Source organism: Dermacentor variabilis, chromosome 5 (assembly GCF_050947875.1).
Source record: "Dermacentor variabilis isolate Ectoservices chromosome 5, ASM5094787v1, whole genome shotgun sequence".
Taxonomy (NCBI): domain Eukaryota; kingdom Metazoa; phylum Arthropoda; class Arachnida; order Ixodida; family Ixodidae; genus Dermacentor; species Dermacentor variabilis.
The window spans coordinates 111,282,114-111,304,563 of record NC_134572.1 but is presented as its reverse complement, the minus strand read 5'-3'; the positions used below and the strand labels follow the sequence as shown (position 1 = coordinate 111,304,563).

The window sequence follows — 22,450 nt, the reverse complement described above, 5'->3', positions numbered from 1 at the left end:
TCGAACTGTGCGAAAAAGATTTGTTCGACTGGATCGCTCCCAAGTGGAGTTCCAGATGAAGGTAGCAAACACTCGATGCATTTTTTGAACGTTTACACGGGACATGAACATTACTTGCAGTATGTACCAAACTTTGGCAATTAAAAATATATTGCAAGCTGAAGCACGTGCAAACACTGACAATCCCCGGCCCTGCCATCCTTTTATCTTTTCTTTCATTGATTCTATTTGGCCGGTCCACAACTGTGTCGAGTCCCGATAGTGCTCAAGGGGCACTCCTAGATACAGTGGAGGCACTGTAGTCCACTGCATACCGGCGAATTTTGTGGGTGTCGCGTCCCAGCTTCCATGCCATATCCCAACACTTTTTTCGAAGTTTATCTGGGCACCAGTGTACCTACAAAAGGATCTTGCAAGGCGGACAGCCTCGACCACGCTTTCCCTGTCTTCACAAAAGACGGCGACGTCATCTGCATAAGCTAGCATTTTAACTTCTGCGGCGTGCAGCCTAAAACCACGAATGTTTTCATTCCGTATGACTGCCATACAAAAGGGTTCGAGGTACAGGGCAAAAAGCAAGGGAGACAAGGGACAGCCTTGCCGTACAGACGAGCGGAGTGGCACCCGCGAACTAAGACACTTATTAACTATAAGCTGCATGTAACAGTCTTCATAAGCCATTTTAACGCCATCTACAATGACGCTCCCAACATTACAGTACTGCAGTATAGCGAAAAGCACCTCATGTGACACCCGGTCGAACGCCTTCGCAAGGTCTAGCTGCAACATGGCCACCCGACCCCCAATGGCATCGCAACATTCAAGCACATTCCTTGCAATGTGGGTGTTCGTGAAAATGGTGCGGCCTTTAATGCCACACGTCTGGTGTGGCCCTACAAGCTGCTGAATCACGCTTTGAAATCGTCGAGCCAGTACTTTCATAAATATTTTGTAATCTGTGTTGGTCAGACTTATCGGTCTGTATGAACTTACTGAAAGGAGCTTTTCCCGTTCATCGGTTTTCGGAATTAATACTATGTGCGAAGTCTGGAATGAGGGTGGTACTTTTTTAAATTCATACGCCTCTGAGAGTAGTCGGTGCAATATACACGCAAACTCCTGACTGAATGCCTTGTAAAAAGCGGCGCCTAGGCCGTCCGGCCCTGGCGATTTGCCTGATGGCAGTTCTTCTATCGCCCTTTCAATCTCGGACACAGCTATTGGTCTCTCAAGACTTTCTCTAACGTCGTCATCCAACCTTGGCATCTCGCTCATGAATTCACTCTCGAAGGCCAGTCCAGAAGGAGTCACATTGCCGAACAATTCGCGATAGTGTTCCACAAAAGCTTTCTCAATCGACGAAGCGTCTGACGTCACCTCGTTTTGAAGACGTATCTGTTGGATCTCATTTCTTGACGCGTGACGCTTTTCATCGCTCATTGCCCGTTTGTTTGGTATCTCACCCATCCATAGGCGTTCGCTTCTAGCGCGTATAACTGCTGCTTTGTATCGCTCGGCGTCGATAACTTCAAGCTCGTGTCTTACTTTCTTTACGTTTTCAGCTAATAGATCGTGACCCGCATTTTGTGCGCTTGACAGATATTCTAGCTGTCTTTGCAGCTCTCTTTGTTTCTGTAATTTATCGTGCTGAAGGCTGCTTCCTCTTTCTATTGCAATGAACTTAACTTGAATCTTAAATTCCTCCCATGTGGCAGTAAAATATTCACCCTCATTTGTCATCAACTCTGTTATCTTTTCCTTAACTCTGCGCACAAATGGTTCATCATCAAGCAGCTTTTCGTTGAATTTCCACATGTTCCAGTTGAATCGTGTTCTTTTAACTTTTTCCCCAATCGAGAAGCTTACCAGGCTATGGTCCGTGAACGATTGCGGTGCGACGTTATAACTATTACAAAGGGTGATCAAGTCGTCAGAAACATACACTCTGTCCAGCCTTGCTCGGCTATTTCGCTGAATGTGCGTGTACTGCGGAATCATACCATCAGTGAGGACTAGGCCCACATCTTCTAAGTTGTGGTCTTCAATTAGTCTGCTCAAAAGGAGAGCACTTTTATCGCGAACCCTTTCCCTTTTTAGTCGGTCTTCCGGAGAACACACACAGTTAAAATCACCAAGTAATATGACAAAGCGATCACATTTTAGATATTGCTCGATACATTCAAAAAACAAAAATCGATCATTCACATTGTTTGGCGCATAAACGCATACGAGCCGCCACAAATCGTGGGAAAAAGAAAAATCTACAATAAGCAAGCGGCCAGTTTCAGAAACAGTTACACTTTCTTCAATAATACCAGCACTCTTCCGTATTAACAACGCACATCCGCCTGATGTGCCATTCGCATGGCACACGCACACATTGTAATGCGCCGTGAAAGGCGTCACCATGCGATCGGTCTGCTCTTGGGTTTCGACCTTAGTTTCTTGTAAGGCAACTACATCGAGTTCCTTCTCCATACACAAGCGGCTAAGTTGATACTGCCTCCTTCGCGCTCCAAGGCCACGGACATTTAACGTGGCAACTCTCAGTGCTCTCTCTAGTTTCACCGCCATTTATCTGCAAAAGCAAGCCGATCGCACGGTGTCGCTGAAGAACAAGCGATCCAGACACACTGTAGAAAAATTTGCATGCATAACTTTTGCACTGAAAACCGCTCGATCCACACGCGTACCTTTAGAGCGTACGCGAAGCCCGATTCCAAAAAGGACGCCATCTCTTCACGACGTTAGTCCGGGCGCCCCAGTAGGCGCCGAGTCCTACTTAGGCGGTTTTGCCGCCGGCCGTCTGTCCGGCGGGATGTTTGGCTTCGGGCGCACGGGCACACGACGACCCGCCTGCGCTTTTGGCGGCGGCTCGTCTTTGGCCCCGTTGTCAAGGTTGCCGTCCAGGCTGCCGTCCAGGTTGCCGGTCGAGTCCCTCGCTCTTTTGATAGCCACATGGCTTGCACTCGATTCTTCGACGTCCATCAAGGGAGTTGCCGGTCCGTGCTCCGTGGCGGCCTCCTCGGCAGTGGCGGATCTTGCGGCCGATTCTTCTTTGGCTCCTTCGTCGCATGGCCTTTGCACTGCATCTTTCGGGCTCGTAGGCAGCACATTTACCACCTTCGTGGCTTTAGCAGCCGGCACATAAGGTGTTGCAACTATGTCCGCCGGTGGTACTAGCACGCGGGAAGCCTCATCAACGTCAGCCTCATCCATTAACAGGTCAGCCACGTCCTCTCGAAGCGCAGGTCCTGCGACGGATGCGTAAGTCTTAACACATTCCGTATCCTGGTGGCCGTAGCGACGGCATACTGCACATTTCGGGACGCGGCAGTCACGTCGGACATGTCCGGTGTTTCGGCACTTCAGGCAAAGGGGTGCTCTGCCCGGTACCACAACTAGGGTCTGCTCACCAGCTACACGAAGTTGATGGGGCAGGTCTTCTACGGTCATACCCGTCTTCAGAACCAGGGACACCGCCCGTGTCGACGATGCTTTATCTTGAACTCCTTGAACACGCCACTTTTCATGGAAAACGTCCGTGACCTTTCCGAACGGTAACAGGGCTGTCCGTATATCCTCGTCCGACACGTTATGAAGCATCCAATGCAACTTCAGCCGCACGGCCTGATTGGCAGGATCAACGACAATGCACCGATGTTCATTCACCTTGAGGTTCTTGGCGCTTGAAAGCTTTTTCACGCCTTCGTCGCTCTTGAAAGTAACCGCCCAAACGTGGCTCATCTGATACGCCCCTAGGGCGATGACATCGGCAAGTAGGCCTAAGCTAGCCAACGCATCTCGGAAATGTTCCACACGATACGGCCTGGCACGCACATCCGCATGCAGAAAAACTGTATTTAAAACTATCCGACCTGTCGGCAATTGAGGCAGCAAAACTTGGTATTCCGGGTCTTCTGAGGCAAAACTCCTGGTACCGCGGCCCTGCTGGGCCGCTGAAGCCGCTCCTACGGAGCTCATGATCGGCACGTCCGCTCGCTAGCGCGGCAGAAAGCCGAATCTCCACTGAGCTATAGCGGCCGACGAAAGCGTCGAGCCAAAAGTGTCACCAATGCAGCACTTTCATTGTTTGGGGCAAAAATTTTACATTATCCACTGCACGTGCCTTAAACAGTAAAAGAAATTTAGTGCCGCCAGTGAGGTTTGAACTCACGACCGCTGGTTTACAAGACCAGTGCTCTACCACTGAGCTATAGCGGCCGACGAAAGTGTCGAGCCAAAAGTGTCACCAATGCAGCACTTTCATTGTTTGGGGCAAAAATTTTACATTATCCACTGCACGTGCCTTAAACAGTAAAAGAAATTTAATGCCGCCAGTGAGGTTTGAACTCACGACCCCTGGTTTACAAGACCAGCGCTCTACCACTGAGCTATAGCGGCTTTTTTTTTCTTTATTGCCTGTTTTATAACGAATACACGATTCACAGCTATTCTCCGCTGCGATTACAAAACAAAAAAGACAGTTCAATGTGCGGGTGTACCTTGTCGATTAATTTTGGTTTAAAAAGGCTGAATGTTTCCAAGCTTTTCAAATGCTGTTAACCACTCAGGTGGTTCGCTGAGCGCTTTAAACGCTTCGCGAATGTACAATACATTTTCAACAAAATATTCTTTGGCTGGTTTAGCGTCAACATCCTCATTATGCACCGCCATTCGTGTTTTCCATACGCTGTGCATGCAGAGTAACATCACCATATCACATGGCACGCCTTCTGTCTCTTCAAACGGTAAAAAACGGATTCCAGAAGGTGTTAAAGGAAATTCTTTTTTTAGTGTCCTTTGCAGAATGTCCCAAAGGAAGACTGAGTCCCTGCACTCCAGAAATATGTGCTCCATTGTCCCCGGTTTCTGACATATTTGGCAATTCACACTCCAGGGTACAAAGATCCCCTTCTCCTGCAGCCATGGCTTGACAGGAAGCGTGCCAGTGTGTAGCATGAAAAAAAATGTTTTTGTTGTTGCTCTTACAGGCATTTTCTTAACTCTTTTTAAGACATTCTGCTCACGCCCCAGTGCATATACTGCACGGTATATTGGTACTGGACACATGATATTAACTAAATCTCGGTATAATCGCTTTCTTGCGACAGTGTTCAGGTATTCCAAAGAAAAGTGTACTTTTAGAAAACGGAAAGAGCTTATCACTTCAAACAAAAAATCTCGGACAACCACTTGACGTATGCCATACGACGTCACAACATATTCTGGCAGTGCGTCACCTAATCGCGTCTGGATAACGCACCGCAAAAAACAATCGCTTTCGTCGCGCAAGAACATGAAACGCGACACTACTTGTTTCAAAAATAAATGCGACAAACCCAGCCCTCCTTTCTGCACAGCATGAAACAGATTCAGACGACTCGTGCGCTCCCATCCTGATCCCCACACGAACATAGCAAAAACCCTGTGCAACTTTTGTACACACACTCGGGATATACATAAAACTTGCAACATATAAAACACTTTAGCGACAAGAAATAAATTGCAGACAGTGGCTCTCGTGAATATTGACAGATTCTTGCCTCCCCACTTCGTTGTTTGTGCTTTAGCCCGCTCGGTTTGTTCAGTCCATTGCGTCGTGGTATCGCGATAGTATTCCAAAGGAACACCAAGATAACTGGTTGGCGTATCTGTGAACGGTACTGTTTCTAACACTGCAGGCCGGCTGTCCCATTCACCGTGCCAGAAGCCTAAGCTTTTTGGCCAGCTTATGGCACTCCCCGTTAGACTGCAAACCTTTCTTGCATCCTTGACTGCCTCCCGAATGCTCTCTTGGTCAATGCAAAAAAGTGCGATGTCATTTGCGTAAGCTAGTATTTTTACTTCCTGAGTTAAAAGACGGTAGCCGCGAATGTTTTCGTTTTCTCGTACCTTCAAACAGAAAGGTTCAAGAAAAATCGCAAAAAGTAAGGGCGACAAAGGGCACCCCTGGCGCACACTGGATAATACTGGTATATTTTCGCTGAGTCTTTTATTGATTATAAGGTGAGCGGAACAGTTCTCATAAGCCATGGCTACTCCGTCCTGAATCACTTCGCCTACATTAATGTGTTTTAGCAGGGCAAGAAGTATGCTGTGAGCAACCCTGTCAAAAGCTTTTTCTAGGTCTAACTGAACCATTGCTACACATTCGAGGTTCGCATCACAGCATTCCAATATACTCCTAGCGATGTGAATATTCGACAATATTGTTCTATTCCTGATACCACATGTTTGGTGTGGGCCTACTATGGATTTAATAACTGACTGCATCCTTTTTCCGAGCACCTTCACGTAGATTTTATAATCCGAATTCGTAAGACTTATGGGCCTGTATCCAGCGACAGATTTCAGCTTTACCGTATCGGTGGTTTTCGGTATAAGCACAACATGACTTTTTCTGAATGATGGCGGCACGTGCTTAGTTTCATGAGCTTCTGATATTACACTGTGCAGTATCTCGCTTATTTCTGCCTTGAAAGTTTTATAGAAAGCTGCTCCTAGGCCGTCTGGTCCAGGCGCCTTTCCTTTACCCAAGTCTTCTATGGCTTCTGTAATTTCTTTCGCAGAGATCGGTCTCTCGAGTCCCTCTTTTATTTCATCTTGTAATTTTGTCAGAAGTGTTAGAAAGGTGTTTACAAACTCTTCTGTTACGGGCACCTGCCTACCGAGCAACGCTCGGTAGTGTTCAACGAAAGCTTTTGCAATTACTTCTGGGTCTTTTGACATTGTGTTGTTAAAACAAATTTCTTTAATTATGTTTTTGGATGCGTAACCCTTTTCGTCACTGAGCGCGCGCTTAGTTGGCGCCTCTCCCAGCCACAGCCTCTCGGATCGTGCTCTTATCGCGGCTCCTTGGTAAATTTGAGCGTCAACCCTTTCAAGTTCGCGTTTAATTTCTCTAATCTGTTTCGAAAACAATGCCGGTATTGTGCACTCCGCGTTTAGAAAATAATCGAGCATGCTTTGCAGTTCTTTCTCTCTTTGTTTAGCTTTATGACGCATCACACAAGCCCTCTCGATCGCACTCATTTTCACTTCAATTTTAAACTGCTCCCACAGCTCAGCCCAATTTGTTGGAGCATCTATTTGGATTACGTCAATTTTTTCTTTTACCGTTTTGACAAACCATTCATCACTTAAGATCGTTTCGTTCATTTTCCACAGTTCCCAGTTAAAGTGAGACCCTCTATGTTTCGTGCCTAATGTACACGTTACTAGGCTGTGATCACTGAAGCTCACGTGCTTTACAGCGTAGCTAGTGACCGTTCGCGCAAGGTTGCTGATACGTACAAACGATCTAGTCGAGCGTGACTCTGCCCTTGGAAATGAGTAAAAACAACACTGTTACCGCTTAATATGCTTTCAACGTCTACTAAATCATAGTCTGCCACGATTGCGCAGAGTTGATGCGCACTTGTATCCCGTATTATTTTACTGGGCACCCTATCTTCGGACATGCAAACACAATTGAAGTCACCAAGAAGAACAACATGTTCTTTCACACGTCAGGTGTGACTCAACAAAGTTAAAAAAATTTTTCTATCACTAATTTTGTTTGGAGCGTACACACAGACAATTCGCCAATCAACATTATTGAAAGAGAAATCACATAGGACCAATCGCCCATCTTGGGCCGACATTACACTCTGCTCAACAATACCTATTGAATTACGCAAAAATAAAAGACAGTCACCGGCCTTACCTACTCCATGACAAACACAAGTGTTGTAACGCGATTTAAACACCTGAACCATTTTGTCCGTTTGCTCTTCGCTTTCAATTTTAGTTTCTTGAACAGCAAGAATATCTATGTCGTTTTCCAGCATCAGGCGACTTAATTATGCTTGTCGCCGTCTAGCCGTTAACCCTCGTACGTTAAGCGTGCCAATACGTATTGCTATTCCATGATTATTTGCCATTGAAAGAGAAGAGCAAGCGCAAACTACAATACATTTCGGAATCAAAGACCGCCAAACTTACAAAAACAAAACCCTGCACCATCATAAGCTCCGTCTCATACGGCGAAGGCATGACGTTACCAAATGCGCTACTCATCATTCACTTAAAGGTTCCGCAGCACCTAGTCCTTACTGAGCCTTCTACCAAACAGCACCCCGCTACCGCGGGGGAACTGTCGGCGTTGTCCGCTTATCTGGTGGGACAGTCGGCGTCTGTCGCCCGTCTGGTGGGACGGTCGGCGTCTGCCGACCACCTGGCGGATTGGTCGGCGTCTGACGCCCCTCAGGTGGATGTTCTCGCGTCGGCCTCCTCTCGAGCGGAACGTTCGGCTTGGGCTTGAGTGTAGACCGCCGGAAAGAGGAAGCCTTCGCGGGTGGTGTTACGTTTCGCCTACGACGCGCGGTTTAGCCGGCGCGGATGCAACGGACGCCGGGGCTTCGTTCAAAGCGGCAGACATTTTGGCCCGTTCGGCGCCGCCGCTACGCCTCCCTGCCAAGCGCGTCCAGGCATGTTCCAATGCCACGTGTCTTCATGTGCGTGTGTGAGTGTATGTGCATATTGGTGCCCACGCTTGTCGAAGCGCGGCAGCCGGGGAGAGGAGCTCCCAACAACTGTGAAGCGAGGGGGTCTGACAGGCGCCGACACGACGGCTGCTCCACCTTCTCCTCCCCATTGTGCCCGACAGGCGCCGACACGACGTGTGAGCCACCTTCTCCTCCCCATTGTGCCCGAACGGCGCCGACACGACGGCTGCGCCACCTTATCCCATTGTGCCAGAGCGGCACCGTCACGTGCTCGTCTATAGAGGGGTTCCTTCTTGCCCTCAACTGCGAGAGTATAAAAGCAGCTGCCCCCGGACGCCAAAAGAGGGCTCCGATTTCTTCTGTTGAGTAAAGTGCACTCCCGTCTCTCTACTTCGGTCAACCTGACCGCCAACTCTTTGCGATGTTAGAATAAACAAGTTGTTTTGTTGTTACCAGTCGACTCATGCTTTGCCGGGACCTTCGGATGCTTCCAGTTGTACCCCAGGCCGCCAGGCCAACGCTACCCTTGGGGCTCGCGACCCAGGTGCAACAACGGGCGTCAGCGCCGAGTTCCCAACAACTCGTGCCAGCGGTACGATTACAACAGTGGCCCTTCGCTGCTGATACCGTCGTCTTGCTCAAGCCTGCCATCTTGATCGGGTATTTCGCGAGGTCTCTTTGAAACGGCGCTGGCGTGGTCCATTTGCTCGCCGGATTCTTCGATGAAGGCAGCGCCAGAGTTGCCCTGTCGCAGAACGCCCTCGGCAGCCTCCGCGTCGCCCCCACTTTCACGCACCGTAGAATTTTCTGCAGACGGTTCACCTTGCACTTCGTTCTTGGCCACTGCCTCGCTACTGCCCTTTCTGGGTTGGCACTTGACGCTTGCCATGACCACTGGCTTCTCTTCCGTGCCTCGTGGGTCTCCGCCCGCTCCAGCAGTCTCTTCCACGTCCGCTTGATCCATCAAGTGCTCGTCTAACGCGTCGCTCCGGCCAGACCCGGTCACGTTAGCGTAGCTTCTCACGCATGGGCCTCGTCGTGGCCGAAACGACGACAGAGCCCACAGCGTGGCACACGGCACTCGCGCCGTATATGGCCGGTGCCGCGGCATCGGAGGCAGAGCGGAGCTCTGCCTGGCACGATCACGAGCGCATGGTCCTCTGATACTCGTAGCTGATGCGGGATGTCTTCCATGGTCATACCAGCCTTCAGCCGTAACGACACCAGACGCGTGTGAGAACCTTTGTCGCCGCACCCTGGTACTCGCCACCGCTCCCTGGAAATTTCGGTCACCGTTCCGAACGGCGCCAAGGCTGCTCTGACGTCCTCGTCGGGAGTCGTGTGAAGGAGCCAGAACAGCTTCATTCTAATATCCTGGTTGCAAGGGTCAATGGCGACGCAGCGGTGTTCTTTGACGCTAAAGGCCTTCGCTGACAGCAGCTTCTTTTTTCCGACTTCGTCCTTGAACGTTATAGCCCAGACATGGTTCATCTGGTAGGCCCCGAGGGCCACCACCTCCGGCAACAGCTTATGACGGTCAAGCGCATCACGAAAATGTTCGACTCGATAGGGCCTGGCCTTCAAATCACCGTGCAAAAAAACGGTATTACACACGGTCATACCTGATGCCAGATGCGGCAAAACAAGCTGGTAATCCTGTGAAGACGTTTCCGTAAGCCTGATACCGCGGCCCGGCTGGGCCGCATGAACCGCCCCTATGGAGCACAACATTCCGTGACCGTCCGCTGTGGTGGCCGGAAGTGGAATGTCCACTGAGCTATAGCGGCCGACGAAAGTGTCGAGCCAAAAGTTCCACCAATGCAGCACTTTCATTGTTTGGGGCAAAAATTGTACATTATCCACTGCACGTGCCTTAAACAGTGAAAGAAATTCAGTGCCGCCAGGGAGGTTTGAACTCACGACCCCTGGTTTACGAGACCAGTGCTCTACTACTCAGCTATAGCGGCCGACAAAAGCGTCGAGCCAAAAGTTTCACCAATGCAGCACTTTCATGTGTTTGGGGCAAAAACTGTACATTATCCACTGCACGTGCCTTAAACAGTGAAAGAAATTCAGTGCCGCCAGTGAGGTTTGAACTCACGACCCCTGGTTTACGAGACCAGTGCTCTACCACTGAGCTACAGCGGCCGACGAAAGCGTCGAGCCAAAAGTGTCACCAATGCAGCACTTTCATTGTTTGGGGCAAAAGTTGTACATTATCCACTGCACGTGCCTTAAACAGTGAAAGAAACTCAGTGCCGCCAGTGAGGTTTGAACTCACGACCCCTGGTTTACGAGACCAGTGCTCTACCACTGAGCTATAGCGGCCGACGAAAGCGTCGAGCCAAAAGTGTCACCAATGCAGCACTTTCATTGTTTGGCGCAAAAGTTGTACATTATCCACTGCACGTGCCTTAAACAGTGAAAGAAATTCAGTGCCGCCAGTGAGGTTTGAACTCACGACCCCTGGTTTACGAGACCAGTGCTCTACCACTGAGCTATAGCGGCGGACGAAAGCGTCGAGCCAAAAGTGTCACCAATGCAGCACTTTCATTGTTTGGGGCAAAAATTGTACATTATCCACTGCACGTGCCTTAAACAGTAAAAGAAATTCCGTGCCGCCAGTGAGGTTTGAACTCACGACCCCTGGTTTACAAGACCAGTGCTCTACCTCTAAGCGATAGCGGCTTTTTTTTATAACTTTTATTTAATAATAATAATATTTGGGGTTTTACGTGCCAAAACCACTTTCTGATTATGAGGCACGCCGTAGTGGAGGACTCCGGAAATTTTGACCACCTGGGGTTCTTTAACGTGCACCTAAATCTAAGCACACGGGTGTTTTCGCATTTCGCCCCCATCGAAATGTGGCCGCCGTGGCCGGGATTCGATCCCGCGACCTCGTGCTCAGCAGCCCAACACCATAGCCACTGAGCAACCACGGCGGGTAACTTTTATTTAGAAAAGCCATGTACATACATAAAACCCACCTCGGTCTGCTTGACCAGTGTGGTTAATTAAATATTTTTAATTCGTGCCAACTCACCAAGTACCAAAATCCAATCTGGTGGCTCGGTTAAAGTACGATATACAGCGCGCATGTAGGTTATGCTCTCTATAACGTTTTCTCTGGCTGACTTTGCTTTGGGCTCTGCGTGCCTGACTCCCATTCTCGTGATCCAAAGGCGATGTAGCCCCAGTATCATGATCATGTCATAGGGGAAGCTCTTTTCATTCTGTACTGAGATATATCGAATTCCGTGTGGTATTATCGGTAACTCTTTCTTCAGGGTTCGTTTCAAAACATCTCAAAAAAAAGACTGGATCCAAACAAACAATGAACGTGTGTTCGATTGTTTCTGGTTTCTTGTACAAGAGGCAGTTTGTTGTCCACGGTACAAATACTCCCTTTTCATCGAGCCATGTTTTTACAGGGAGTGTGTTTGTGTGTAATTTGAAAAAAGAATATTTTAACAGCTCCTCCAACAGACATTTTTCTAACTCTTTTTAATACATCTTGCCCTGGCCCTGCAATGTTTGGCGATCTGTATAATGCTACTGGCATCATTACATCGATTAAATCTTTATATACTTTCTTTCTCGGTACGAGGCTCAGGTACTCGAATGAGAATCGTGTTTTAAGTATCCTAAATGACGTGACTAATTCCCGGAAGTAACCTTTTACACCACACTCGATTGAAGCCGCACTATACACAAGAAATTGGGGCAATAAATTCTTAAAGCGCATTTGCATCATCGCTCTCAAAAACGGGTCTCTCTGGTCCCGCTGGAACCTAAAACGAGACACAATTTGTCGGATGAACAGATGAGAAAGGCCGAGGCCTCAGTCTTTCACTGGGCGAAACAGATTACTGCGGCTGACTCTCTCCCCAATTGGAGCCCCAAATAAAAACCGCAAATATTCGGTGCAGTTTCTGCACGTGGAGGCGTGACATTGACAAAAACTGCAACACATACCACACTTTGGCAATCAAAAAAACGTTGCACGCACTGGCCCTAGCAAACATCCATAATTCGCGGCCTTGCCACCCTCCAACTTTTTCCTTCACCCTTGGCGTTAGGTCATCCCAGTAATCTCCAGTTTGTTTATATTGCTCGAGAGGCACGCCTAAATACGTAGAAGGACTTCTTACCCACGTGATGGTCGCAAATCGTTCTGGTTTAAAGTCTCATATTCCGTGCCAGAAACCGACACTTTTTTTCCCAGTTTATCGCGGAACCTGTCTGTTTGCAAAAATCTTTGGTGACGCTTATGGCTTCTTCTATGCTATTGCGGTCAGTGCAAAAGATTCCTACATCATCAGCGTAGGCAAGGATTTTCACATGATGCGTCTGAAGCCTGAAACCACGTACTTTTTCATTAATAATAAGACTGAGGCAGAAGGGTTCAAGATAAAGAGCGAAAAGCAGCGATGACAACGCACATCCTTGTTTTATAGATGACGGGACGTCAATACTCTGGGTGAGGTTCTTGTTAACTATGATGCGTACAGTACAATCATTGTAAGCCATGTGTAAACCTTCTCATAACACTTTGCCAATATTAAGATGTTCAAGCACAGAGCGACACGTGTGCGACACGGTCGAAAGCCTTGGCGAGATCGAGTTGTAACATAGCAACCCGTCCCGAGACGGCATCACAACATTCTAGAACGCTGCGGGCTACATGCACATTTGTGCATATCGAACGACTTTTATTCCACATGTCTGGTGCGGTCCAACGAGAAGCATAGTAACGCTTTGCAAACGTTTAGCAAAAATTTTGGTATAGATCTTATAGTCCACATTTGTAAGAGTTATTGGGCGATTGGCCCCTACTGATAACAGTCTAGTTGGATCATCTGTCTTCGGTATCAAAATAATATGGGCAGCGCGAAAGGAAGGCGGTAACAGTTTTTCCTTATAGGCTTTGCTAATAACCTTATGCAGAATTGGGCTGATTTCTGCAATGAATATTTTGTAACTGGCTGCTCCTATTCCGTCCAGCCCAGGTGTTTCTCCTGGAGTTAATTCTTTTATAGCACTTTTCACTTCCTCTATACTTATTGGCTGTTCTAATCGCGTCTTACATTCTTCATCGAGCTTAGGCATTAGATTAATGACCTCTGTTCTCAGCCCAGTTTTATCGCCTCTTTTATTCGCAAATAATACGCTGTAATGTTGGACAAATGCCTGCTCAATTTTACTCCTGTCTGATATCTGTTCGTTACGGTAGTTGATCTGTCGTATTTTGTTTTGAGCTGCGTATTTTCTTTCGTCACAAATCGCTCGCTTGTTGGGCGTCTCACCCAACCATATCTTTTCCGCTCGCGCCCTTATCACTGCTGCTGTGTACTTTTCGGTTGCAATTACTTCTAGTTTGCTTTTCACTTCGCGAATTGCTTTTATATACATGCCGGGATTGCCGCTTTCCATACATACAAGAAAATCGAGTTGGCACTGGAGTTCTTTTTCATTACACTTTTGCTTTTGACTAATAATGGTTCCCCTTTCAATCGCAATAACCTTGACGTCGTTCTTAACGTTTTCCCACTCAGCTGCCCACTCATGTGGCTCTTTGGACGCCATTTGTTTAATTCTTTTTGTTACACACTCCATAAATTTTTCATCTTGCAAAAGTTTCCCGTTGAACTTCCACAAAGCCCAATTAAAACGGCTTTTTCTGAGGTTGCTTCCTAGTGTAGTCATGACAAGGCTATGGTCGCTGAAAGACATGTTTCACTTCATAGTGGCCACAATCTCTTGCAAGGTCAACAGTGACAGATCCTATCCAGCCTAGCACAGCTTCCGCGCTAGTAATGCGTATAGATAGGGCTACTTCCTCTTAACAATAAATAACCGAGGTCTTCTAAATAATATTCCTGGAGCAGTGAAACAAGCACTCGCGAACTTTTATCTCGTACAGGGGTGTTCTTGGCTCGACCTTCAGCCAAACATACACAATTAAAATCACCAAGCACAATTAAGTATTTATCACTCTTCAAAAATTTTTCTAAGTCTTCAAACAAATCAACACGCTCATGATCGATGTTTGGTGCATATATACAGATAACACGCCATTCCCTTGCGCAGTACGAAAAGTCAACAACAAGCAACCGTCCCGCCTCTGACGCAACTACTTTTTCACCTTCAATGCCCACATTGTTCCTTATATAAACTGCACAACCACCGGAGGTACCTATCGTATGGCTAACACAAACATTGAAGTGCCTTCGGAAAGTTCCCACCATTCGATCCGTTTGCTCCTCACTTTCTATCTTTGTTTATTGCACGGCTAATATGTATAAGTTATTTTCCAGAAAAAAAGTCGGTTAAGTTGATTTTGCCGTTTCTTAGTCGCCAATCCCCGTACACTCAAAGTGGCAACACGTTAAGGGAAGAGTGAGTTTTTCGTCCTTAATTTGTGAAGAGCACTCGGATCGGGCAGTGTTTACCCCAGAAGGCAAGGATGCAGTGGAGTCTTCACTCAGTTGTGGTAGTGGGTCAGGATGCACTCGCTGCCCGTCGCCTGCTTCCTCAACCGAAGTTCGGTAGCTGGACAGGACAGCATCTTCTAGGCGGCGTCGCTTTTTCGGTCCCATCTTGCTCACTCACCAAGGGGAAGCGCGTCCCCGCCTTTATTCCGGCGGTTTATCCACCGGGCGTCTATCAGGAGGAATGTTCGATTTCGGCTATAACGACGTTCGTCTCGTGAACGCCGTTTTCACAGGCGGCCCCCCGCCACCTGCACCAACCAGATGGTCCGGTTCGCCGACACTGTCGCTGTGCATGCGCTTTGCCGACGCCTCTACAACGCTTTCCATTGTTTGACACTGCACCATCGGTGTTTCATTTGGCGACGTCACCATAGCTTCACTAGAAGATTTCCCTTGGTGGCATTTTCCATTCATTTTGTTGTGCACGTCATCACTATTTGCACCGGCAGGATCTTTTTCACACGTTTTTGCTTCACTAGCTGGCTCACGCTGTTGTACCGCTGCCGGAGGCGCTTCCACAGGTTTTTGTTCCTTTGTCACAGTGGCAGCTGGTTCTTCAGCTTCAGCCTCGTCCATGATATTATCCATTATGTCAGTGTCCTTTCTGTGGCCCGTTATATTTGCGTACGTGGGGACGCACTCGCTTTCGCCATGGCCGAATCGTCGGCACCGTGAGCATCGCGGAATCCGGCAGTCGCGGCGGATATGCCCTTTACCCTGGCAGCGCAAGCAAACTGGCGCCTTGCCTGGAATAGCTACGAGAGCAGGCTCCCCAGCGACACGTACTTGATATGGAATATCTTCAGTCGTGACCCCGGCCTTCAGCTTGAGGTTCAGCACGCGCGTTGTCGTACCTTTTTCAGAAATGCCAAGGACACGCCAGCGCTCTTTTGTCGTTTCCATAACCTCGCCGTATGGCTCAAAGGCCACACGTATGTCGTCGTTCGTCACGTTAGGGAGGACCCAGTGCATTTTCACTCGGACATCTTCGTTGTTCGGGTCTACTACCAGACATTTTCTGCCTTTCACAGTAATATTCCCCGTAGTCAACAACTTCTTCATGCTTTCATGGCTCTTCAACTCAACAGCCCACACATGATTCATCTGAAATGCTCCTAAGGCGTCAACCTCAGGCAGCAGTTCCAAACGTCCAAGGGCATCCCGGTAGTCTTCAACTCTGTACGGCCTTGCTCGTAGATCACCGTGCAAAAAAAGTGATTTCAAAACAACACGACCTTTTGGCAAATGAGGCAGGAGCACTTGGTACTCGTGGCTGTCTTCCATGTCGTTCCTGTTTCCGCGGCTAAACTGGGCCGCTAACACCGCCCCGTTGGAGCACATGAAAAACACGTCCGTAGGCTTTCGGGGCCGGAAGTGTAATTTACTGAGCTATAGCGGCCGACGGGAGGGGGCGGGGCCAAAAGTTGCACCAATGCAGCACTTTCATTTTTTGGGGCAACAACGGTACTTTATTCACTGCACGTGCCTTAAACAGTAAAAAAAATGAAGTGCCGCCAGTGAGGTTTGAACTCACGACTCCTGGTTTACGAGACCAGTGCTCTACCACTGAGCTATAGCGGCCGACGAAAGCGTCGAGCCAAAAGTTGCACCAATGCAGGACTTTCATTGTTTGGGGTAAAAAAACGTACATTATCCACTGCACGTGCCTTAAACAGTAAAAGAAATTTAGTGCCGCCAGTGAGGTTTGAACTCACGACCCCTGGTTTACGAGACCAGTGCTCTACCACTGAGCTATAGCGGCCGACAGAAACGTCGAGCCAAAAGTTTCACCAATGTCGCCCTTTCATTGTTTGCGGTAAAAAACGTACAATATCCACTGCACGTACCTTACAAGAAATTTAGTGCCGCCAGTGAGGTTTGAACTCACGACCCCTGGTTTACGAGACCAGTGCTCTACCACTGAGCTATAGCGGCCGACGGGAGCAGGGGGCGAAAAGTTGCACCAATGCAGGACTTTCATTGTTTGGGGTAAAAAAACGTACATTATCCACTGCACGTGCCTTAAACAGTAAAAGAAATTTAGTGCCGCCAGTGAGGTTTGAACTCACGACCCCTGGTTTACGAGACCAGTGCTCTACCACTGAGCTATAGCGGCCGACAGAAACGTCGAGCCAAAAGTTTCACCAATGTCGCCCTTTCATTGTTTGCGGTAAAAAACGTACAATATCCACTGCACGTACCTTAAAAGAAATTTAGTGCCGCCAGTGAGGTTTGAACTCACGACCCCTGGTTTACGAGACCAGTGCTCTACCACTCAGCTACAGCGGACGACGACAGCGGCGGGCCAAATTTTGCGCCAATGCAGCACTTTCATTATTCGGGGCAAAAATGATATATTATACTCTACACGTTCCATGCAACAGTAAAATAAGTTCAGTGCCGCCAGTGAGGTTTGAACTCACGACCCCTGGTTTACGACACCAGTGCTCTACCAGTGAGGTATGTGGCTCTTTTTTTTTCTTTATGGCCACATTAAACAGCAGAAGCACCGAATAGAAACATTCGGGAAGCCTGTCTCTAAGAATTGGCCTTATTGTGTGAACCCGTTAATATTCGCGCATGTTTAACACTGCTTCTAGCTAAGGAGCCATTCAGGCTCTGGGGTTTGAAAGTGGTACACAGCTGTAATTCTGCTGATGCTTTCCTGAAGTATGGCAGTATCGGCTACGCGTCTGTCTCAGCGTTCCAAAATGCCATCCTAGATCGCCAAATGCTATGGAGGCTCGAAAGCATAATGAGGTCGAATGGAATACCATCCGCATTTTTAAATGGCAATAATCTTATTCCGAAAGCGTCCATAGGTAGGTCTTTCTTGAGGGTACGTTGTAATATATCCCAGAAGAAAAAAGTTTCACAACAATCCAGAAATACATGATCGAAAGTTTCTGGCTTCCGACAAATCAAACAGTGAGTCCCTCATGGTAAAAAAATTCCCTTTCCATCCAGATAAGTCTTCACATCTAACGTGTTTGTGCGCAATCTGAAGAAAAAGGTTTACGCCCCTCCTGGTACATTTATACTTTTAACTCGTTTAAGAACATTTACCTATGGTCCGGAACAAAAGTGTGATTTATACAGAGTAACGGGCGAGACCATATCACATAGATCATTATCGTACGGTAGCCGAAAGTAGAATCTCTGAGCGTTAGCGGCCGACGTGAGCGGCGGGCCAGAAGTTGCACCAATGCAGCACTTTCATTATTCGGTGGGGGTGGGGAGGGGGGGGGGAAATGCTACATTATCATCTGCGCGTGTTAGAGAACATCATTAAAAAAATTGAGTGCCGCCAGTGAGGTTTGGCATCACTACTCCTGGTTTACGAGACCAGCGCTCTACCACAAAGCGTTGGCGAACAGTACCCCCTTTGCCCCTTGTTAAGCAACAAGCTAAAGCTTCGTCATACTTCGTCAATCAGAATTTCACCACTGCATTGTGCCTTGTAAGCATATAAGCGGTCACGGCATGTGCTTAACTTAAATGCTTAACTGCTTAACTTTGCTTACAACGCTGCTTTTGATAAAGAGCAAGGTTGGAAACACTTCGAAGCCGCATTTTGAACCGCGAATATCCGATCATAATATGCAAATTGATTTGGCCGGCGCTCACTGTCTGGCCTGGTCCTGAAGCGAGCCTTGAAGAGCAGCGCCGAGCGCGTCCCGACTGCTACGTCGTAGGTGAGCCAAGCGCCCAGGTGCGTGATGACGACGCCGTCGGTGCCCGAGCTCTTGTTCTGACAGGCGCTCAAGCCGCCAACCCAGCAACACCATGTGACCTCGTAGTGCTGCGGTTCATCTTCGCCGCGATCCTGAAGCGTCCACAGCACCAGCGCCCTCCTAGGCTCCATAAGGTCTACCGTGAACTTCCATCCTGCCAACACAGAAATTCGAGGTTACACCGAAACAAAGTGAATCCGCAGTTTGTTTTCTTTTTTCTTTTTTTTTTTTTTACTCTAATAGCTGTACAGCCTTATTCTCTTGTTAAGACCATTTTCTAGCAGAATAATTGGTGCAATACGTGCTTTTGGTCTGGTAATATCGCTAAACCAAAGTCGTTACAAAGTGTCTTGTTACCTTTCTACGAGAACAAGCTCTGCAATGTAGCGTTTCTTTTTGCTCATGTCCAGGAATTAGGGACACCGACCACAAGCGCCATCTGTCAGTGTCGGATTCTGTGCAGTCCCGTCTGCCAATGGGAAACGAATTTCAGATATGACTACAGAGCAAGGCTTCCTTATACCCCTACGTCTGTTCACTTAAATAATCACTATGTCATGGTCTCACTGAGTACAATGTTTGGCTTTAGTGAAGTAAGGTTTCTGACTTCAATGAAGACCTTTTTACAGCAAAGCTGTATAATACAGTGAAGCTGTATACCTCTACCGTCGAAGAAAATGTTCGTGTCGTTGGCGTAGTAAGCAAAAAATACCCCATACGTGTGCCGACCCCGAAGATAGTGCAATGCCGGCCCGACCCGCGGCGGAGGTGAAGCAGGCGTTAAGCACTCCCCATACATGGCAGATCCCGAAGATTGTGGAATGCCAGGCCGACCCCCGGCGGAGGTGAAGCAGGCGTTAAGCACTCCCCATACGTGGGCCGATCCGAAAGTTAGTGCAATACCGGCCCGACCCGCGGCGGAGGTGAAGCAGGCGTTAAGCACTCCCCATACGTGGGCCGATCCAGAAGATAGTGCAATACCGGCCCGACCCGCGGCGGTGGTGAAGCAGGCGCTAAGCTTTCCCCATACGCCGGCCGATCCCGGGGATAGTGCAATGCCGGGCCGACCCGTGGTGGAGGTGAAGTAGGCGTTAAGCACACGCCATACGTGGGCCGATCCTGAAGATTGTGCAATGCCGGCTACATAGTGCAACAGCCGCCTACGTCTGGGTGCTCTGACGGTAGTTTGGTTAACTCGGTAGGTAACACAATTGGCATAGTATGACAATGAATGACTAGTCATGACATGAATATCATGACATGTGCGTCACGTAGGTCATGAAACAGCCGCCTATGTCTTGCTGTTTTCATGGTAGTTTCGTTAACTTAGTATGCACCGAAATTGGCATAGTATGAGAAGAGTGTATGACGAACATAAATGATAGGTGGTGACATGCGTGTCATGAAGGTCATGAAACGGTCGCCTACGTCTTGGTATGTGCCAAAATTGGCATAGTATGACAAGAGTGTAGACGAACATAAATGATAATCATGACATGTGTGTCATGTAAGTCATAAAACAGCCGCCTACGTCTTGGTGGTCTCATGGTCGCTTCGTTATATTGGTAGGCTCCCCGCACACTTCTTTGCGTAACATCGATTCCCAGAGGGAGTGAGATCTGCCGGATATATATATATATATATATATATATATATATATATATATATATATATATATATATTGCCGCGACAACTTGGTCACATTCAAGTTGCGCGCCCTTCGTATTGGACACTGTGCACGCCGCACCGTGGTGTTGTTCAGCAACAGGCAGCGATCTTCGTGGCACGGGTAGCCGGTTGGACCCGGCTCGCATGCGCCACGCGCATGAGGTGTCACGGGAGAAGAAAGAGGAAGACGGTTCGAGCCCAGTTTGAGAACGCGAATGCCGCGGATTTCTTCACGACCGCAGTGACTTTTATTTGTGGGCAAAAGTTCGGCCTTAATAAATACCGTTGTTTTATTAACATCGTTACAATATATATATCCGGAAGATCCCCTTATATATTTAGGTATATGTATATGCCACGCCTTGCTATATGACATGCTGCATATGCGGGTTATATTTGCTAAGCATTCTATCACTAAAGTTGCTCATACCTTGTCTTAGATGCTTGACAAAATTTTGACGAATTTTGAGAATGACAGCCCACAAACACCTGTCATGAAACAAAGCAGCGACAGCGCATGCCTTTTGTATTAAATCTTGTCAGATTATAATATTAAAAGTGTGAAATGAATAACATAAGCCTGAAAATTGTGTTTTTTTTGTGTGTGTGTGTGCTGCTGAGCACTACCTCCGGGACTGGCCCACACAAGAGGCCGCGTTTCTACCAGAAAGCTCGCCTTCGTGCACAGCGTTCGCCGCCGACGTTTCCCGGTAAACGTTACGGTTACATTAGCTGCTGTTGTCGGGAAGCGTGAGAAGCAGTCAGGGATATTTGAATGCTCTCGCATTCGACACTTAAAGGCGAAGCTTAAGCGTCCTCCAATTTTCTTGGCTTCAGTGCATAAAAGTGAGCTTTGTTATGAAAGGTAAGTGGGAAAAGCGCATTTCTACCACAAGTTTGACGCTGCATATAAATGCGTATAATCGTGAGAATTTGTTCTAAGTGAACATATGCATTTCCTACTCACTGGCTGTGATAAATAAGTTAAAACTTCAATTTATAAAATCTATGGGTAATACACAATTATGCATTTTGATTTATTGCGCAAGTAATGTCCGCATTTTCAATCAGTCCAGTTTGAGGATTATAATTGTGCTGTCTGCTGTAGAGGCATCCTTTCTTTATTTAATTCTTGCAGCCTTACTAAAAAAGAAACATCTGGTGTTTATATTTCCCGAGGCCATTGAACAGCTTAATGTCACTGCACCGAAGTATCGGTAAGCTTATGAAGAGAGGATCACGTGTACCAATCAACAGACGGGATATTACCTTTGTAGTTGCTCGCAGAGAACATGCGCACCAATCAACAGAGCGGCCAATACCTCCGAGATAGCTACGAGAGGAAGGCGACGAAGTTGCCCGCGATTATCTTCTTTTCCATTCCATCATCTTATACATTCACCTGTCCTTGCATTCTTTTGCTGCGCTACCCCTCAACAAAACTCTCAATTGGTAGTCGGCAACTGTGCGCTGTCTCGTTATTTCCTGCGTTTTGGCGCGCGCTAGAAACGCTGCCGCCAAGGAGGAGGCATCGCGCTGGACATTTCGTCCCCGAAGGCGATCGACCTCAAGTGAAGCACGCGGTCGGACGCTGCGCTCACTGTCGAGCTCGCGTACCTTCTCGCTGCGCCGAGAGCACCCTGGCGCACTCGGCGTCCCTGCTATAGCCGCCGCCCGCGCAGCGTCGGCGCGCGCAGAACACGTACTCGGCGGCCGGCTCGAGCTCGGCGGCGCTGATGGCGGCGGGCGAGGCGCCGCTCTCGCGGCACCTCCAGCGCGCGCCGCCGTCGCATCCCTCGAAGTCGGCCGTGAAGCCGGCGCGCGACACGCTGCCGCTGCAGAGGCAGTAGACGGACGCCCGGTGCGCCTTCTTCCAAAGCAGCTCGATCTGCGAGTGGCTCACGTTGATCAGGTACGGGCTGATGGTGTTGCCGCACGGCTCCTCGTCGTCGCCGAGCGCACGGGCGGCGGCCTGCGAATTTCCCCAAGTCGCGAAAACGCAGGCGACGGGCCCTCACGACAAAGATTGGGCGCCGGTCCCCCCGAAGACAATCGGGGTTCG

The 22,450-nt window shown here is 48.4% G+C and overlaps 12 non-coding genes across 12 annotated transcripts; all 12 read right to left on the bottom strand.

Annotated features, from left to right (window-relative positions):
* Positions 1 to 4,152: 4,152 nt before the first annotated feature.
* TRNAT-UGU (transfer RNA threonine (anticodon UGU)) lies at positions 4,153 to 4,224 on the bottom strand. The gene has a single exon. It is a non-coding gene; the product is annotated as a tRNA-Thr (tRNA).
* A 108-nt stretch (positions 4,225 to 4,332) lies between these two features.
* Positions 4,333 to 4,404, bottom strand: TRNAT-UGU (transfer RNA threonine (anticodon UGU)). Its single transcript has one exon. It is a non-coding gene; the product is annotated as a tRNA-Thr (tRNA).
* A 5,980-nt stretch (positions 4,405 to 10,384) lies between these two features.
* TRNAT-CGU (transfer RNA threonine (anticodon CGU)) lies at positions 10,385 to 10,456 on the bottom strand. The gene has a single exon. It is a non-coding gene; the product is annotated as a tRNA-Thr (tRNA).
* A 109-nt stretch (positions 10,457 to 10,565) lies between these two features.
* TRNAT-CGU (transfer RNA threonine (anticodon CGU)) lies at positions 10,566 to 10,637 on the bottom strand. Its single transcript has one exon. It is a non-coding gene; the product is annotated as a tRNA-Thr (tRNA).
* A 108-nt stretch (positions 10,638 to 10,745) lies between these two features.
* On the bottom strand, positions 10,746 to 10,817 carry TRNAT-CGU (transfer RNA threonine (anticodon CGU)). The gene has a single exon. It is a non-coding gene; the product is annotated as a tRNA-Thr (tRNA).
* A 108-nt stretch (positions 10,818 to 10,925) lies between these two features.
* On the bottom strand, positions 10,926 to 10,997 carry TRNAT-CGU (transfer RNA threonine (anticodon CGU)). Its single transcript has one exon. It is a non-coding gene; the product is annotated as a tRNA-Thr (tRNA).
* Positions 10,998 to 11,105: 108 nt separating this feature from the next.
* TRNAT-UGU (transfer RNA threonine (anticodon UGU)) lies at positions 11,106 to 11,177 on the bottom strand. The gene has a single exon. It is a non-coding gene; the product is annotated as a tRNA-Thr (tRNA).
* A 5,318-nt stretch (positions 11,178 to 16,495) lies between these two features.
* On the bottom strand, positions 16,496 to 16,567 carry TRNAT-CGU (transfer RNA threonine (anticodon CGU)). Its single transcript has one exon. It is a non-coding gene; the product is annotated as a tRNA-Thr (tRNA).
* A 109-nt stretch (positions 16,568 to 16,676) lies between these two features.
* On the bottom strand, positions 16,677 to 16,748 carry TRNAT-CGU (transfer RNA threonine (anticodon CGU)). The gene has a single exon. It is a non-coding gene; the product is annotated as a tRNA-Thr (tRNA).
* Positions 16,749 to 16,849: 101 nt separating this feature from the next.
* On the bottom strand, positions 16,850 to 16,921 carry TRNAT-CGU (transfer RNA threonine (anticodon CGU)). Its single transcript has one exon. It is a non-coding gene; the product is annotated as a tRNA-Thr (tRNA).
* Positions 16,922 to 17,030: 109 nt separating this feature from the next.
* Positions 17,031 to 17,102, bottom strand: TRNAT-CGU (transfer RNA threonine (anticodon CGU)). Its single transcript has one exon. It is a non-coding gene; the product is annotated as a tRNA-Thr (tRNA).
* Positions 17,103 to 17,203: 101 nt separating this feature from the next.
* On the bottom strand, positions 17,204 to 17,275 carry TRNAT-CGU (transfer RNA threonine (anticodon CGU)). Its single transcript has one exon. It is a non-coding gene; the product is annotated as a tRNA-Thr (tRNA).
* Positions 17,276 to 22,450: the final 5,175 nt, after the last annotated feature.